Source organism: Nerophis ophidion, linkage group LG07, assembly GCF_033978795.1.
Source record: "Nerophis ophidion isolate RoL-2023_Sa linkage group LG07, RoL_Noph_v1.0, whole genome shotgun sequence".
Taxonomy (NCBI): Eukaryota; Metazoa; Chordata; class Actinopteri; order Syngnathiformes; family Syngnathidae; genus Nerophis; species Nerophis ophidion.
The window spans coordinates 6,182,262-6,192,488 of NC_084617.1; positions in this window are offsets into that span (position 1 = coordinate 6,182,262).

Genomic DNA, 10,227 nt, shown 5'->3' on the forward strand with positions numbered 1-10,227 from the left:
CGGTTAGGAGAGTGGCCGTGCTAGCAGCCTGAGGGTTCCAGGTTCGATTCCCGCCTCCGCCATCCTACTCACTGCCGTTGTGTCCTTGGGGAAGACACCTTCCCCCAGTGCCAGCCACACTGGTTTAAATGTAACTTAGATATTGGGTGTCACTTTGTAAAGCGCTTTGAGTCACTTGAGAAAAGCGCTATATAAATATAATTATCTGAGAGCCATATGCAGTCATCTGGCTCTAGAGCCATAGGTTCCCTACCCCTGGTTTAAGCATTAGACACCTTTTTACCTGCACCCTGCCTCCCGCTGTTTCCCACATCTACAAAGCAATTAGCTATCGACTGCCACCTACTGATATGGAAGAGTATTACACGGTTACTCGGCTTAGCTCCGTTAGGAGAGAGGCCGTGCCAGCAACCTGAGGGTTCCAGGTTCGATTCCCGCTTCCGCCATCCTAGTCACTGCCGTTGTGTCCTTGGGCAAGACACTTTACACACCTGCTCCCAGTGCCACCCACACTGGTTTAAATGTAACTTAGATATTGGGTGTCACTATGTAAAGCGCTTTGAGTCACTTGAGAAAAGCGCTATATAAATATAATTCACTTCACTTCACTTGTGTTGGGGATGGATACCTTTCGCATTTGAACCGATACGGTACCAATTTCTGGGACCTGGGAATTGATATCGGTATATGTGTTAATAATAAAATCTCCTTTTTATTTAACATTCAACAGTGGGCTGATAATAACGGTGCTGTAAAGATAATATATTTTGACTTCTTATAATTACATTTGCAAGTATTATATAGTGGACTCTGAATGCAGTTGCGATTCTAAGACAATAGATGGCAGCAGTGTGTTCCCTAGCCAGGGAGAAAGTAGTCTTTGCCATTAAGATGAATTTAGTCTTTTGTTGGGTCTTAAAAGTGTTAAAAGTGGAGAAGTCCGATAATGACTTTTTTGCTCATTGTCCAACTCTTAATTACCGATTCCGATATATAACCCGATACGATATATACAGTCGTGAAATGAACACATTATTACGCCTAATTTTGTTGTGATGCATTACACAATGTAACAAGGTTTTCCAAAAATAAATCAACTCAAGTTATGGGAAAAAAAGTGCCAACATAGCACTGCCATATTTATTATTGAAGTCACAAAGTGCATTTTTATTTCTAACATGCCTCAAAACAGTAGGAAATTGAGGTGGGCGGGGGGTTTATATTGTAACGTTCTGGAAGAGTTAGTGCTGAAAGGGAATCTGGGTATTTGTTCTGTTACGGTGCGGATGTTCTCCCGAAATGTGTTTGTCATTCTTGTTTGGTGTGGGTTCACAGTGTGGCGCATATTTGGAACAGTGTTAAAGTTGTTAATACGGCCACCCTCAGTGTGATCGACCATGAATTTATTAATGTGGACCCCGACTAAAAAAAGTTGAAAAACGTATTCGGGTATTACCATTTAATGGTCAATTGTACGGAATATGTACTGTACTGTGCAATCAATAAAAAAACCCTGTATGGCTGTTGACCAAGTATGCCTTGCATTCGCTCGGGTGTGTGAAAAGCCGTAGATGTTATGTGATTGGGCCGGCACGCCAAGGCAGTGCCTTTAAGGTTTATTGGCGCTCTATACTTCTACCTACGTTCATGTACCACTCCGTACAGCGGCGTTTTAAAAAGTCATAAATCCTACTTGCCAACCTTGAGACCTCCGATTTCGGTAGGTGGGGGGCGTGGTCAAGAGGGAAGGAGTATATTTATAGGTAGATTCACCAAGTTAAGTATTTCATATATATATATGTATAAGAAATACTTGACTTTCAGTGTTCATTTATTTACACATTTACACAAACATAACACTCATCTACTCATTGTTGAGTTAAGGGTTGAATTGTCCATCCTTGTTTTTCTGACCATATGCATGTACAGTAGATGGCAGTATTGTCCTGTTTAAGAGTGTCACAGCATTGCTGTTTATGGCAGACAAACTGCTTTACTGTAGACAAAAACGGACTCCTGTTGTTGTGTGTTGTTGCCGCGTTGGGAGGAAGTTAATAAAACTGCCTAACAATAAACCCACATAAGAAATCAAGAACTCGCCCTCGATCATTCTACAGTTATAACGTCATTGGGCAGACACGCTGTTTATACAGTGGGAAAGCGGACGTGAAAAGAGGCTGTCGACACTTTGAGACACTAGTGATTTAGGGCTATATAAGTAAACATTGATTGATTGATTGATTGACACGTCACTCCGGTCCGCATGGAGCTGGAGGGGGCGTGGCCTCCAGCTCCGCCTGAATTTCGTGAGATAATTTGTCCCGGGAGGTTTTCGGGAGAGGCGCTGAATTCCGGGAGTCTCCCAAAAAATCCGGGAGGGTTGGCAAGTATGCATAAATTGTACTTGTTATAACTGATACCGATAATTTCCGATATTACATTTTAAAGCATTTATCGGCCGATATTATCGGCAGTCCGATATTATCGGACATCTCTAGTTAAAAGTTTTTGTAAGTTGTTTGATTGTGCATCTTAGTTTTCATGATCAAATATGGAGATGTTGAACTCGCCAATGCTAATCAGTAGCATATTGATGGCAAATCCATTGTAAATTAGCATCGAGCTAGCGCATACTGAAAATTAGCGCCTTTCTGTTTGCTCAAGTATTTTCTATCAGAATCAACTGCTTTGTTGGGATGCAAAATTGCACTAGTACCTAAAGTCGTGTTTGAGCTGCAACCGGGCGTGAAGTCACATGCAAAAAAAGGTATCAGAATATTTACCAGGGTTCCCCACAGCACTTTGTTGTTGTACTTCGAGCACACCTCTGAAGTGAAAACTATTTCAGGTGACTACCTCTTGAAGCTCATGCAGAGAATGCCAAGAGTGTGCAAAGCAGTAATCAGAGAAAAGGGTGGCTATTTTGAGGAAACTAGCATATAACACAGGTTTTCAGTTATTTCACCTTGTTACATGTGTTCATTCATAGTTTTCATGTGACAATCTACAACGTAAATAGTAGGGATGCACCGAAATGAAAATTGGTGGCCGAAGCCCAATAAAAATTAAACGCTTGGCCGAAGGCCGAATACCGAATAATGAATGCAGTTTTTCATAATTTCTTTGATATTGCATAAATAGCCTAGAATAAATGTTTGGACATGTTTTTCAAATAAAGTAATTTTTTACTGAATATTGACATTTTTTTAATATCCCAGTAGACTTTGCTTTTCAAAAAAAGCACAAAGTTTTTCATTTATATTAGGCCTTCAAACAAAACATGCATTCCCCAAAAAATAAATAAAGTGCATTAAAGTGGATAAACCCACAACAAATGAATTATTGTCCTTTTGGCAAAAGTCTGCTTAGCCACAGTAGATATGCTAATAATGTAAACAGAAGGCTCAAGTAAATCTCAATTAAGTGTGTGCTTGTAACCTCATACACTTATACAGGTAGCCTACACAACAGGCTAATAATGTAAACAGAAGGCTCAAGTAAATCTCAATAAGTGTGTGCTTGTAACCTCATACACTTATACAGGTAGCCTACACAACAGGCTAATAATGGAAACAGAGGCCCCACTAAATCTCAATAAGTGTGTGCTTGTAACCTCATACACTTATACAGGTACACAACATTGTAACCTCATACACTTATACAGGTACACAACATATCCCAACGTCACCGCGTCAAAAAATTGCGTCACACGCCACTATTCGGCCTTGTTTTTAACTCATTCCACCGAAGGCCGAATGTGGCTTTTTTTGCCATATTCGGCCGAATATATTCGGTTACCGATTAATCGGTGCATCCCTAGTAAATAGTTGTGAAAATAAAGAAAACCCATTGAACGAGAAGGCGTGTCCCAACGTTTGGCCTGAACTATACATTCTGTGGGTGGTGTTTACATGAAAGACAGGAGTACAAGATTGGTTCTGATAAGCAAGGACTGAATGAAATTAAATTCGAAGTTTTGGACACACTTCTCCTCACTCCATGTGTTTTGTTTATTTTCATGACTACTTCTATTTTTCGGAGTGTAATTCGGGGGCTTCACGGTGGCAGAGGGATTAGTGCGTCTGCCTCACAATACAAAGGTCCTGCAGTCCTGGGTTCGAATCCAGGCTCGGGATCTTTCTGTGTGGAGTTTGCATGTTCTCCCCGTGAATGCGTGGGTTCCCTCCGGGTACTCTGGCTTCCTCCCACCTCCAAAGACATGCACCTGGGGATAGGTTGATTGGCAACACTAAATTGGTGTGAATGTGAGTGTGAATGTTGTCTGTCTATCTGTGTTGGCCCTGCGATGAGGTGGCGACTTGTCCAGGGTGTACCCCGCCTTCCGCCCGATTGTAGCTGGGATAGGCGCCATCGCCCCCCGCGACCCCGAAAGGGAATAAGCGGTAGGAAATGGATGGATGGGAGTTTAATTCGCTCCGGAGTATAAGTAGCACCTGCCTAAAATGCATATAAAGGGAAAAACATATATAAATCGCACTGGAGTATAAGTCGGATTTCTGGGGGAAATTTGATAAAATCCAACACCAAGAATAGACATTTGAAAGGTAATTTAAAATAAATAAAGAATAGTGAACAATAAAGAATAGTGAATTCTCTCTGCCCACTGGGTGTGAGTTTTCCTTGCCCTTTTGTGGGTTCTTCCGAGGATGTTGTAGTCGTAATGATTTGTGCAGTCCTTTGAGACATTTGTGATTTGGGGCTATATAAATAAACATTGATTGATTGATTAGAATGGTCTGACTCCAAACAATCAAAGTAAAAGGTGAGCCATGTCTCACCTTTATCCGAATGTTAAACACCAAAACATTTAACTCCTAAATAGGTCATTGAGGCTGTTTAAAGTGTTGTCTTCCCTCACAGTTTGAGTGAAAACACTGCAAGGATTACCATCTAATGCCAAAATAATTGCGTTTGACTGTCAAGAGGGGTGAAAAAAAAGCCTTGCAAGTGAAGGGGATGACAGTGTCTTTGTAAACCTGAAGTTCCATTGTCGTTCCTTCATTTAGGCATCATTTCTGTGAAACTTCTCCATTCATGTGGATGCTTAAGGTGCCCTCCTCTCACCCCACCAGCATCAAGCCTCATTTTCATCTAAATAAGAATCGATCCCTCCCGCTGTGCGCTATCTAACCTGCCCCTCACTCGCAACTCTCACGGTCGCAACCCTGCTCCTCGTCTCCTGTCACCCATCCGAAAATGTCCTCTATTGCACATCATACCATCAGAACGCATAAGAGCTGTAACCCCTTTAAAATGAGGCAGGATTTACATTAATTAGTAAAAGGCCTTCCAGGAGATAGAGAAGCTCTGACTGACTGGTACAATGTCAAACCTTCGTTCTGCATCAGTGACCCAGCCAAATGCAAGAGAGGGGGGGGGGGGGGTGAGTCACTGCGGGGGAGGGGCATATTCTTGAATGGTCAGGGGACACTGATGATGTAAAATAGATGCAAGACCCCAAAAAAGATGCCTAAGGAAGAGCAAAGGCAAGAAATGTGCATAAAGAAAACAGAACGGGGTCCTTTTAATACTACATTACAGCAAAATATACACTAGAATTTTTTTAGACACCATGCATGCGCCCATTTTTAACAAGTTTCCTAATATTGGTTGTGGTTCCTTTTGTCAAAAGTAAAACGATTTCATTTAGAGACCATTTCTGCTTTGACTTATTAATATTTTAAGAGGACTACTGTCACCTGCTGGTCACATATCCAAATTACATCAACTGCAGTGTAAGTGGCTTTCATTTTTTGACTTGTATTGCACGTATTGTTTACACCAGGGGTGCCCCCACTTTTTTTGCGGGCGAGCTACTTTTCGATTGACCAAGTCGAAGGGATCTACCTCATATAGTTTTTTATTCATGAAAGAGATGTTTTTGGTTTACAAGTTAACTGTGTTTAATAATAATATAAGCATGTTTAACACATATAGATTCCTTTCTTTCATGAAGGCAAGAATATAAGTTGGTGTATTACCCGATTCTGATGACTTGCATTGATTGGAATCAGACATGATTCACAGTAGTGCTGAAGACCTAATGATGTCCACATTTTTGAATGGAGGAGAAAAAAAGTCCTCCTTTCTGTCCTATACCACATGGAAGTGGTTGGTTTTTGTGAATTATATTTATGTAGCGCTTTTCTCGAGTGACTCAAAGTGCTTTATATAGTGAAACCCAATATCTAAGTTACATTTAAACCAGTGTGGGTGGCACTGGGAGCAGGTGGGTAAAGTGTCTTGCCCAAGGACACAACGGCAGTGACTAGGATGGCATCTTATTTGTCCAGCTTCCATACTCATTTGTATACACTTGTTATGAGAGTAGCATATGTGTGTGTGTGGCCCTTCAATGTGTGCCAGCAGGTGAGTGAAGTCAGTGTGTGTGTGGGCGAGGGAGGTGCTTCGTGTGGGATTTGACTGTGTGCAAGATGTAACAGCCACGATTTGCAACTAATCGCTGGACTCGTCATTTTGCCCTGGAGTCTGGAATTTTGAAGACCAACTGTCGGTTAAAGTGAACGGTGTTGCCCCGAGAATCCATCCCCTGCGCTCCTTGACTACGGTCTAGGCCAGTGGTTCTCAAATGGGGGTATGAGTGCACAGATTAATCGGTAACCGAATATATTCGGCCGAATATGGCAAAAAAAGCCACATTCGGCCTTCGGTGGAATGAGTTAAAAACAAGGCCGAATAGTGGCGTGTGACGCAATTTTTTGACGCGGTGACGCAATCAACCAACGTGCAGTGACGCGGTGACGTTGGGATATGTTGTGTACCTGTATAAGTGTATGAGGTTACAAGCACACACTTATTGAGATTTAGTGGGGCCTCTGTTTACATTATTAGCCTGTTGTGTAGGCTACCTGTATAAGTGTATGAGGTTACAAGCACACACTTAATTGAGATTTACTTGAGCCTTCTGTTTACATTATTAGCATATCTACTGTGGCTAAGCAGACTTTTGCCAAAAGGACAATAATTCATTTGTTGTGGGTTTATCCACTTTAATGCACTTTATTTTTTTTGGGAATGCATGTTTTGTTTGAAGGCCTAATATACATAATACCTTTTATTGTGGTTGCATGGAAACAACGAAATTGAACGGCAATTTCGATGATGAAGTAGTAGTCACTTTCATACCAAACCAGTTTTTCCAACGATATGGAAATATAATTACAGTTGGAAGAGATTTTAATAACTTTTTTATGTCATTGAAATATTATGTGGGCTCTACCGAGGATGTCGTTGTGGTTTGTGCAGCCCTTTGAGACACTAGTGATTTAGGGCTATATAAATTATCATTGATTGATTGATTGATAATATAAATGAAAAACTTTGTGCTTTTTTTGAAAAGCAAAGGCTAGTGGATTATTAAAAAAATGTCAATATTCAATAAAAAATTACTTTATTTGAAAAACATGTCTAAATATTTATTCTAGGCTTTTTATGCAATATAAAAAAAATTGTGAAAAACTGCATTCATTATTCGGCCAAGCGTTTAAATTTTATTCGGCTTCGGCCACAAATTTTCATTCCGGTGCATCCCTACCTGGGGGTACTTGAAGGTATGCCGAGGGGTACGTGAGATTTTAAAAATATTCTAAAAATAGCAAAAATTCAAAAATCCTTTATAAATAAACGTATTGAATAATACTTCAACAAAAAATGAATGTAAGTTCATAAACTGTGAACAAAAATACAACAATGCAATATTCAGTGTTGACAGATTTTTTTTGTGGACATGTTCCATAAATAATGATGTTAAAGATTTCTTTTTTTGTGCAGGAATGTTTAGAATTAAGTTCATGAATCCAGATGGATCTCTATTACAATCCCCAAAGAAGGCACTTTAAGTTGATTACTTCTACCGTATTTCCTTTAATTGCCGCCGGGGCGCTAATTAATTTAAAACCTCTTCTCACTCCTGGGCTTACCAAAGGCATGCGGTAAAAGTAAACATGCGCTAATTATTTTAAAACCTCTTCTCACTCCGGCACTTACCAAAGGCATGCAGTAAAAATTGAGTCGGATGTAAGCTTGGACCTTAAATCCTACTGAATATTTCTTAATCTTCTTCCCTTTATGCGATTTCAAATTACCGGTATTGAAAGCAGCCTGAAAATGATGACATGGGAAATGTCACTCGAGTTTGACCAGGTGGTAATACTAAGCATGCGCTAATTATTTTGCAAAGCGAGTTTGACCCGGCAGTAATTTAAAGCAGGCGCATACTATATGCCCGGCGGAAATTCAAGGAAATACGGTTTGTAGAAATCTTTATTTATAATTGAATCGCTTGTTTATTTTTCAACAAGTTTTTAGTTATTTTTACATCTTTTTTTCCCAAATAGTTCAAGAAAGACCACTACAAATGAGCAATATTTTGCACTGTTATACAATTTAATGAATCATAAACTGATGACAAAGTGCTGTATTTTACTTCTTTATCTCTTTTTTTTCAACCAAAAATGCTTGGGAGTACTTGACTTAAAAAAAAAAATGTTCACAGGGTGTACATGTCACGTTTGTAAATCTGATTTCATGTTTGATCATGTTTTGTTTTCTGGACTCTTGTTCTGTTTTTTCACTTCCTGGTTTGTTTTTGTTACCATGACAACTCATTGCTTTTCACCTTGCCCTCCTAGTCACGCCCATGCCCTCAGTCCCGCACCTGTTCCTAATTATTCACAGCCACTATTTAAGTCCATTTCTTTCTGTCCATCAGTCTGGGAAAATTAACTTTCATTACCAATGCCGTTCTATCATTGCCTTTCGTACTTCCTGCCATGCTCTTCGATTAATCCACGCCATGTAAGTTTTTGTTCGTATTTATGTCTTTGATAGTATCTTTTGTTTGTTTGTAGATAGTATTGCCATTGTGCTGTTTTTGTTCTAAGTTTTAGTATAGATTAGTATCCGCCATCGAGCGCGCTTTTTGTTTTGCCTTTTTTTTTTTGTAATTTGAGTATTAATAAAAACAAACATGTACCTTAATTCACGCCTGGCTTGTCCTGTAATCCCTCTGCGTCGAAGGAGCACACACACACTCCATGTCCAAGCCAAGTCATGACAGTACATCACTGAAAAAAGGTTGAGAACCACTGGTCTAGGCGCCGGAAGCAGGAAAGGTGCAACACACTTTACAAGAAATACATTGGCGGCAAAATCTGTAGTTTGATAGCTTGTGCACGCTAGCTTTCTGAGACTCTTACTTTGTTAGCGCAGGCAGGAGGAAACAGGCAGTCGGTTTTTAGAGTTTTTACTAGGGGTGGGCAAAAATATCGATAGAGCAATACATCGCGATACGTTCTCTTCCGATTCAATATCGATACTCAAAGTTTAAATATCGATAAAAATAAAAAAAGCATGTTTTTTAGACGGACTGTAAATGCAGGGCGACCTCCGCTCTGCCAGGTGTCGCGGTGCCGCTACCTCACTGCAAGGCGTTTTCACTCTTCTTCTCGTTTTTCCCTGGCTGTTGCAGTGAGGCAGTGGAGCTGAAAAAAACCCCCAAAACAAAACAAGCAAGCATGGAAGGTAAACTAAAAATAGAGACGCCCTCGAACAGTGGCGCAGTGGGAGAGTGGCCGTGCGCAACCCGAGGGTCCCTGGTTCAAATCCCACCTCGTACCAACCTCGTTACGTCCGTTGTGTCCTGAGCAAGACACTTCACCCTTGCTCCTGATGGGTGCTGGTTGGCGCCTTGCATGGCAGCTCCCTCCATCAGTGTGTGAATGGGTAAATGTGGAAGTAGTGTCAAAGCGCTTTGAGTACCTTGAAGGTAGAAAAGCGCTATACAAGTACAACCCATTTATTTATTTATTTAACTTTAAGGCAGATGTTTGGAAGTATTTTGGATTCACAATTGAGCTGGACAAAGACTACGCGCTTTGCAAAGGCTGTTTCGCTCCCATTAGATACTCAGGCAACACGACAATCTAAGTTCAGAAGAAACATGATGAACTGAGGTTTCAGTTCAGTTTGTGGACACTGACCCACACTGCACTTTGTGTCATTGTGCTCAGGGAGACTAATAATAATGCACACTGCACTTTTCAATGTGTTTCAGACAGTGTGTTGTTCATGCAAATATGTTGTAACTTGTGCTTGTAGAGTTAAATAAATAAATGGGTTGTACTTGTATAGCGCTTTTCTACCTTCAAGATACTCAAAGCGCTTTGACACTACTTCCACATTTAC